This window comes from Chaetura pelagica, unplaced genomic scaffold, assembly GCF_000747805.2.
Source record: "Chaetura pelagica isolate M959 unplaced genomic scaffold, ChaPel_1.0 scaffold159, whole genome shotgun sequence".
Taxonomy (NCBI): Eukaryota; Metazoa; Chordata; class Aves; order Apodiformes; family Apodidae; genus Chaetura; species Chaetura pelagica.
In genome coordinates this window covers 5361481-5368389 of record NW_009954555.1, presented here as the reverse complement: position 1 = coordinate 5368389, position 6909 = coordinate 5361481, and the positions used below count along the sequence as shown (strand labels likewise).

Here is a 6909-nt window from a genome sequence, read left to right as displayed (position 1 = left end):
GGTCCTGAGGGCTCTGCTGGGGGTCCTGGGGACTCTGCTGGGGGTCCTGGGGGGCTGTGCTGGGGGTCCTGGGGGGCTGTGCTCCCCCGGGCAGGGTCGGCTGACCCCAGCAGGGTGGGAGGTCCCCAAACCGCTGACCCGGCCGTTCCTCTGCCCGGGCTCTTCCCTCCACCTCTCGTTATTCCAGACCCGCTCCGGCTGGGGCAGATTTGTTGTTCTAAGTCCCTTCTCTGCACAGGGGGGAGGAAACTCCCACCGTTGCTGTGCCCTGGGTGGCTTGGTCAGGCAGCTGCTCTGCTTTGTGCCCCTCACACCACACGCAGGCATCTGGTTAGGGTAGCTTGGTTGGTTTTTCCCTCGGTTCCAAAGCCTCTCACCCTGGCCCAGGGCAAGAAATGAAACGTGAGACTGTTTTATCATGAAAAAAAAAATCTGCCTTTCTCTCTGGGAGACTCTGAGGGTTTGTCTGGGTTGTGGGAGCATCGTACAGGGGGGTCCTGCAGGAGGTTTCTGCTGCACTGGTCGGGCACTGCAGGGAGGCTACCCAGCCTTCCCAGCCACTTCTCAATAGCTGTTGTTGAACATTTATGTGCACTGGCTTGTGTGAGATGGTAGGTGGGGATGCTGAGTGAGGTGTAAGTTCTGTGAGCACTCAGACCTGCTCCTTCCTCCCTGCGTGTGCAGCTGATGAGTGGCAGATGAAGTCTGTGGTTGCCTGAAGATTTAGGAAATAGTGGAGCACACATGAAGGTCAGTGCAGGCTGGGGATGCTCGTGAGTCATGTAGCCATCAAGGAATGCATTTTCTCATCATGAGATAATCCTAATAAGTAATGCCCCAAGCAGTGGGTTGTAAAAGTGAAATCAGGATATTTGTGAGATGTGCCAGACCTTTGGAAATGGGGTGAGTTGTTGTTTTGGTATTTATAGATCAGCTGTTTATCTCAAACTCAGATCAGACTTCACCCAGGCCTTTTGGCTACTCCTGCAAGTGCTCTGAGCTTGGGGAAAAAACCCAACCTATCTCCTGACAAGTCTGTCAGTCTCAGGCCCCTTTTCCAGGAGGTTTTATTTATCTTCAGAAAAGGGTGAATATCTGGACATTTGCAAGCCAAAATCTGTCAAGTAAGCTAAAGTTATGCCTGATATTCCCACATGGTTTACAAAGAAGTAGGTGCAGGTTAGAAAATAAACCAAACCCAACCCAACCTGCCCCAGGTCTCGGGCTCACCCATCAGCAACAAAAAACCCCAAACCAAGAAAAACAAACTTCTCTCTTCCCACCTCTGAGAATAGGTGACTTTTTGCCATGTTGCATCTCAAAGCACCTTTCCTCTGAGTGCTGCCTTTGGCAGAGCCAGCAGATGGAGGGGTGAAGGCTGGTTGGGGTGAGCACCTTGGTTCCCTCCTCTGGCAGGACCAGCCCTTCCTGCTGCTCTGTGGGTGTTGGTACAAGATAGTTTTTCAGGAAACTTTTATTTTTTGGCTCTGAATGCAAGCAGGTAGGTGCTCAGGAGATGTGGCCTGAGGTGAGATGCTGGGGGGGTCCCTGCAGACGTCCCCCCTGTCCTGCATCCCCCACCAGTGTGCATTGAGGCACAGGACACACTCATACAGGGCTTGCTCATCCTAAACTTGAGGTCACTGTGGTTTTGGTTGATTAGTTTTCCACTGCAGCTTGAGCTTCCCCTCAACAGGTAGTAGCAGATGTTTCCTTGCCTGTGTAATGATTTTAGGACACCATGTCCTGGTTTACTCTGCCAGCCCAGGCTGCTCCCTGCTCTGTGTTCCTTCCACCAGCCCCTCCAGGGCGAGGCACCGGGTGCTGTGGAACTGCTTCATCTGCAGTTCTATTGTATGAAGGGAGAAGGAAAAGGTGTTTTGTGTAACAGTATGTTCCACTGAGGTCTGGGGTGCCTGTGTGCAGGGTGCTCTGCTGGAGCCCTGTGTGGGTTGCTGTGGATTTTGGCCTTGTGCAGCCAACCTTCCCAGGACAGAGCACTGCTGGGGGCTGGCATTCAATTGTCCCAGTGAAGGGGACACCTTGGTATCCTCTCTGTGACCCTCTGAAGTATGTCAGGACACAGCATGAAGCACAGCTGGTCACTTTGCTTTGGTTATGTGGTTTCTATTAGCTCCTTCAATAGCATCTCCACTGGTTGGTACCGTCCCCAGCTGCAGGGACCAAGCCAGTGTCCCTCTGCACAGGGACATCTTCTATCCCAAATGGCATCCTGCACAGAGCAGGAGATAAAACAAAGGTCCAGAAGAAAGTTTGAGGTGTGAGTGCAGCAGCACACCAAGAACAGGCTGTCTGCTTGTTGTTACCTGCACCTCTGCTCTACCTCTAACCAGCAGCAGCATCCAGAGACAGAAGTGTGAGCAGGGGGGAGAGCTAGGCCACTCTCCCAGCTGCTGGGCTGGGAGGCAATAGAAGGTGAGCTGAGGACAAAGCCAGTGACTGAGGCAAAATAGCTCCCAGATTCCACTTCATGGGGTTATTGTCAGACCAATGGATCTGTTCCTCAAGTGCCTTCAACTGCTGCTGCTGAGGGAGGCACAGGTAGTGTGGGAAAGCTGCAGGGACCTACTGTCTGTCTAGGAGAGGCTGCAGCAGAAGGAATGCCAGCCCAATAACTCTCTATAAGCTCTTTAAGACCTTTCAAGGCTTTCCCAAATTCCTGTTTTACAACAAGATGAGAACTGGGGGTGTGGAGGCAGTTTGACCGCCAAGGAGCTTCAGCTTTGGCCATCCAGGGTGCAGCTCTCTTGGTTTGTCTCCTTCCAGTCTCTTCTGAAAATTGCTGAATTAGCTTTAACAAACTGGTACTGGAAAGATAATGTTGCTAAATCCCACACATGCTCATCGGATGGATTTTAATTAACCTTTTCCCTGCAGCTCTGTAATCCAGACTAATTGCAGCAGGGATTAAAGCCTGGCACTGCTGTCTGGCCAGAGTGAAGCTCAGCAGTGAATCTCCTGCTTGTGCTTCCAGCTGGGATCCATTTCCTTCTCCTCAGCCTTTCAGAGGAGATAAACTGCCTCTGTACCGAATATTTAGTAATTTGCAGAGCTGCTGTTGCCACTTTCTTTCCTCTGACACAGAGCTCATAGCATTTCTTCTCAAAGGACCAGGTCAGGTTGGGTGCACTCAGCCACAGCTGTCTCCTTGCACCCTCCTCTCTTTTTGGGTCCCGTGTTCATCTTCCCTACATCCAACTACATCATTCCTTGGTGCATGGAGCCAGTGTCTGAGGTTTGATGGGTTGTTCCTGTTTGGGAAGAGGCTGATGAGAGCATCAGCTGATTCTGGGGTGAGCCCTGTGTCCTTCTGGATGAGGACGTGAGCTCTGGTTTCCTTCATCCACAGGGAAGTTTCTCTGCCCAGGTCCCACTCCCAGGCTCTGCCTCCATTCAGTTTTCCTGTCAGCCCTGGTGGGACCAGCTGGTGCCCCCTGCCCATCCACAGCAGCCCAGCAGAGTGTGCAGGCACGTGGGCTCAGTGCTCTGTCCTGACGTGGCTCTGGGTTGCTCAGAGTCAGGAGGAGATGCCTGTGTGCTTCTCATTTTATTTCTTTGGCATATTAATTTCAACCAGATTTTGTCAGCTCTCCAATAGGAAAATAAGCTCCCTGTGCCACAAACCACATCGTGGAGCTTTCCAGGGCTTTGTACTGCCAAGATGTGCACCAAGGACAACGTGACCCTCCCCAGTCATGCTCTGTCCTGGCCCTGGCAAGCAGCTCCTGCTGCCTCCTGGTTTACAATCCTGGGCAAATCCCTTGCAGGGGAGCCCTGGGCAGGTCAGAGCTGCAGCAGCTGAGGGTGGATCTGCCCCTTTCCCTGGGGACAATGCAAGCGATCCCACTGAGGTCCCTCCAACACAGATCCTACTGGGAAATGCAGCACTTCCCACCTTCCTCCCTCTCCAGAATCTGTCCCAGGGTGTGGGAGAGCAGTCCTGGGCTGCAGGACAGATCCCGGGGCCTGGGCAAGGCAGGGCAAGGGCAGCCCAGAGCTGGAAAAATGCAGGAAATGCAAACTCTGCAGAGCATCTGCCCAGGAGGTGCCTCTTTTCCTTGTGTGCTCACCCCAGAGTCTGAATTTGTTTGGGCAATTTGCAGAGTTATTTCCCAAGACTCAAATTTAAGATTTCTTGGGCATGACTTTGCTGCCCTCCCGGCAGGGGGGAGGGATGGGAGGTTTTATTTTGGGCACAGCATCATGCAGCATCTGTGCAAAAATCTCTCTGCTAGGGCAGGAGATAAGCAAGGCTCCAGAAGGGAAAAGGGGAGTGATGGGGGCACTGGGAAGGTGCTGGGTGCTCTTACAGCTGGAGCGTGGGACAGGACTGGCTGCTTCCCATGGCCAAGGTGGGACCCCCCTGCCTCCACAGAGATTTACAGGGTGGAAAATACAAAGAGAGAAGAAGAGATACTAAGAGAGGAGATGTGTCATTACTGGGTATGAGTAATGGGGTGAAAGTAAGAAGTTTATTCAACACATCACTAACTTTTCTGGACAGTAAATTCTCTGTGGTTTCAGATTAAGGTTGAAGGGAAGCAGTGGAATAGTCATTTAAATGCAGACCAAAAAAACTTTATTACTCTATATAGAAATCTTCCCAAATCCCAGTTTTCCTGTTCTTGAGCTGAACAGAGCCAATTCTGTGTATTAATAGCTAATTCTGCCCAGAGAGATGTTTTAAAAAGGAAAAAAATAGCAGAAATGCAAAGTATGAAACCTGGTCCAAACCCTTTGGGTGATACAGTGTCAGGTCACTGCCCTGGCCATGGGCAATGTCCTCTTTGAATTGCCAGAGCAGAACACCCAGTTGAAGGTTTGTGGGGACACTGGGGAGCTGTAGGGTTGGAAGGGCTCAGGGGACCTGAGTCCCAGTGTTGCTCTCCCTGCCTCCCTGCCCTTCTGTGGAGCTGTGAGTGCATCATCTGGGGCTCCAGAGCATTCAGATCATGTAAAGCCTTCACAGAGGAAAATGATTTTATTTGAGCTGGGTTGTTTGGCATCTCAGATTCATACCTCTTCCTTCCTTCCTTTCTTTTCTTTTCTTTTCTTTTCTTTTCTTTTCTTTTCTTTTCTTTTCTTTTCTTTTCTTTTCTTTTCTTTTCTTTTCTTTTCTTTTCTTTTCTTTTCTTTTCTTTTCTTTTCTTTTCTTTTCTTTTCTTTTCTTTTCTTTTCTTTTCTTTTCTTTTCTTTTCTTTTCTTTTCTTTTCTTTTCTTTTCTTTTCTTTTCTTTTCTTTTCTTTTCTTTTCTTTTCTTTTCTTTTCTTTTCTTTTCTTTTCTTTTCTTTTCTTTTCTTTTCTTTTCTTTTCTTTTCTTTTCTTTTCTTTTCTTTTCTTTTCTTTTCTTTTCTTTTCTTTTCTTTTCTTTTCTTTTCTTTTCTTTTCTTTTCTTTTCTTTTCTTTTCTTTTCTTTTCTTTTCTTTTCTTTTCTTTTCTTTTCTTTTCTTTTCTTTTCTTTTCTTTTCTTTTCTTTTCTTTTCTTTTCTTTTCTTTTCTTTTCTTTTCTTTTCTTTTCTTTTCTTTTCTTTTCTTTTCTTTTCTTTTCTTTTCTTTTCTTTTCTTTTCTTTTCTTTTCTTTTCTTTTCTTTTCTTTTCTTTTCTTTTCTTTTCTTTTCTTTTCTTTTCTTTTCTTTTCTTTTCTTTTCTTTTCTTTTCTTTTCTTTTCTTTTCTTTTCTTTTCTTTTCTTTTCTTTTCTTTTCTTTTCTTTTCTTTTCTTTTCTTTTCTTTTCTTTTCTTTTCTTTTCTTTTCTTTTCTTTTCTTTTCTTTTCTTTTCTTTTCTTTTCTTTTCTTTTCTTTTCTTTTCTTTTCTTTTCTTTTCTTTTCTTTTCTTTTCTTTTCTTTTCTTTTCTTTTCTTTTCTTTTCTTTTCTTTTCTTTTCTTTTCTTTTCTTTTCTTTTCTTTTCTTTTCTTTTCTTTTCTTTTCTTTTCTTTTCTTTTCTTTTCTTTTCTTTTCTTTTCTTTTCTTTTCTTTTCTTTTCTTTTCTTTTCTTTTCTTTTCTTTTCTTTTCTTTTCTTTTCTTTTCTTTTCTTTTCTTTTCTTTTCTTTTCTTTTCTTTTCTTTTCTTTTCTTTTCTTTTCTTTTCTTTTTCTTTGCAGCAGGATGTCAGAAGGCAGGATTGTGGGTTCACTGGGCATCACCAGGACAGAAAGGGGCTTTTTCACTGCTCTGATCCGTAGGATTTAACTTTAGCAGTGAGAAGCTCAGAAGTATCCCAAGACAACAAACATTTTTATTATGCCTGGGTAGCTCAGGAGCTCTGAGCCAAACAAACATCCCCTTTCCCACTTGGCTTCCCAGCCCTTCCCGGGTCAGTCTGTTTGCTGCCTGCTCACTCATCTGGTTGGCAAGGAGTCTGATGAAGGTCAAATTAATCTAATTCACGTACAGTTTTAGCCTTGGCTTCAGTCAAGGTTGCATTTCTCCTTTTCCCGTAGTTTTTGATGCCCTTTCCCCCCGTGAGGGCGGCAGGGCTGGGGGTGCTGGGGCAGGGCTGGGGGTGCTGGGGCAGGGCTGGGGCCCCGGCAGGTTTTGGCACCTCTGGCTTGCAAAGACACAGCCCAGAGCAACGCCCTGCAGTGATTCACTGGGGAAATGTTTCTTTATCTAACTAGTAGCAGTTGGTGATGAGGGTGCCAGTTCACAGCTGGGCTCTGGCTGGTCCTCCCACTGCCCTGACCCGCACTTTGCATCGTGGGGAGTGCTGAACAGCTCACAAAATGCAGGAGGAATTGGCACAGAAATGCTACCAGACCCAGAGCTACCGAAGTTTTTCTTCTCTCCATAATGAAAAAGGAATTGCTGGTTGGCTTTGCTGTTGATACTAATGTGATCTTGTTCCTCCATCTGCCTGGAGATCTGTGGTCCCTTCCAGCCTGAAGGGCA

At 46.9% G+C, this 6909-nt stretch overlaps 1 protein-coding gene across 1 annotated transcript in view; it reads left to right on the top strand.

Moving 5' to 3' along the window:
• MEGF6 (multiple EGF-like-domains 6) overlaps positions 1–6909 on the top strand; it is an 84105-nt gene that overhangs the window by 43680 nt on the left and 33516 nt on the right. The window lies entirely within an intron of this gene.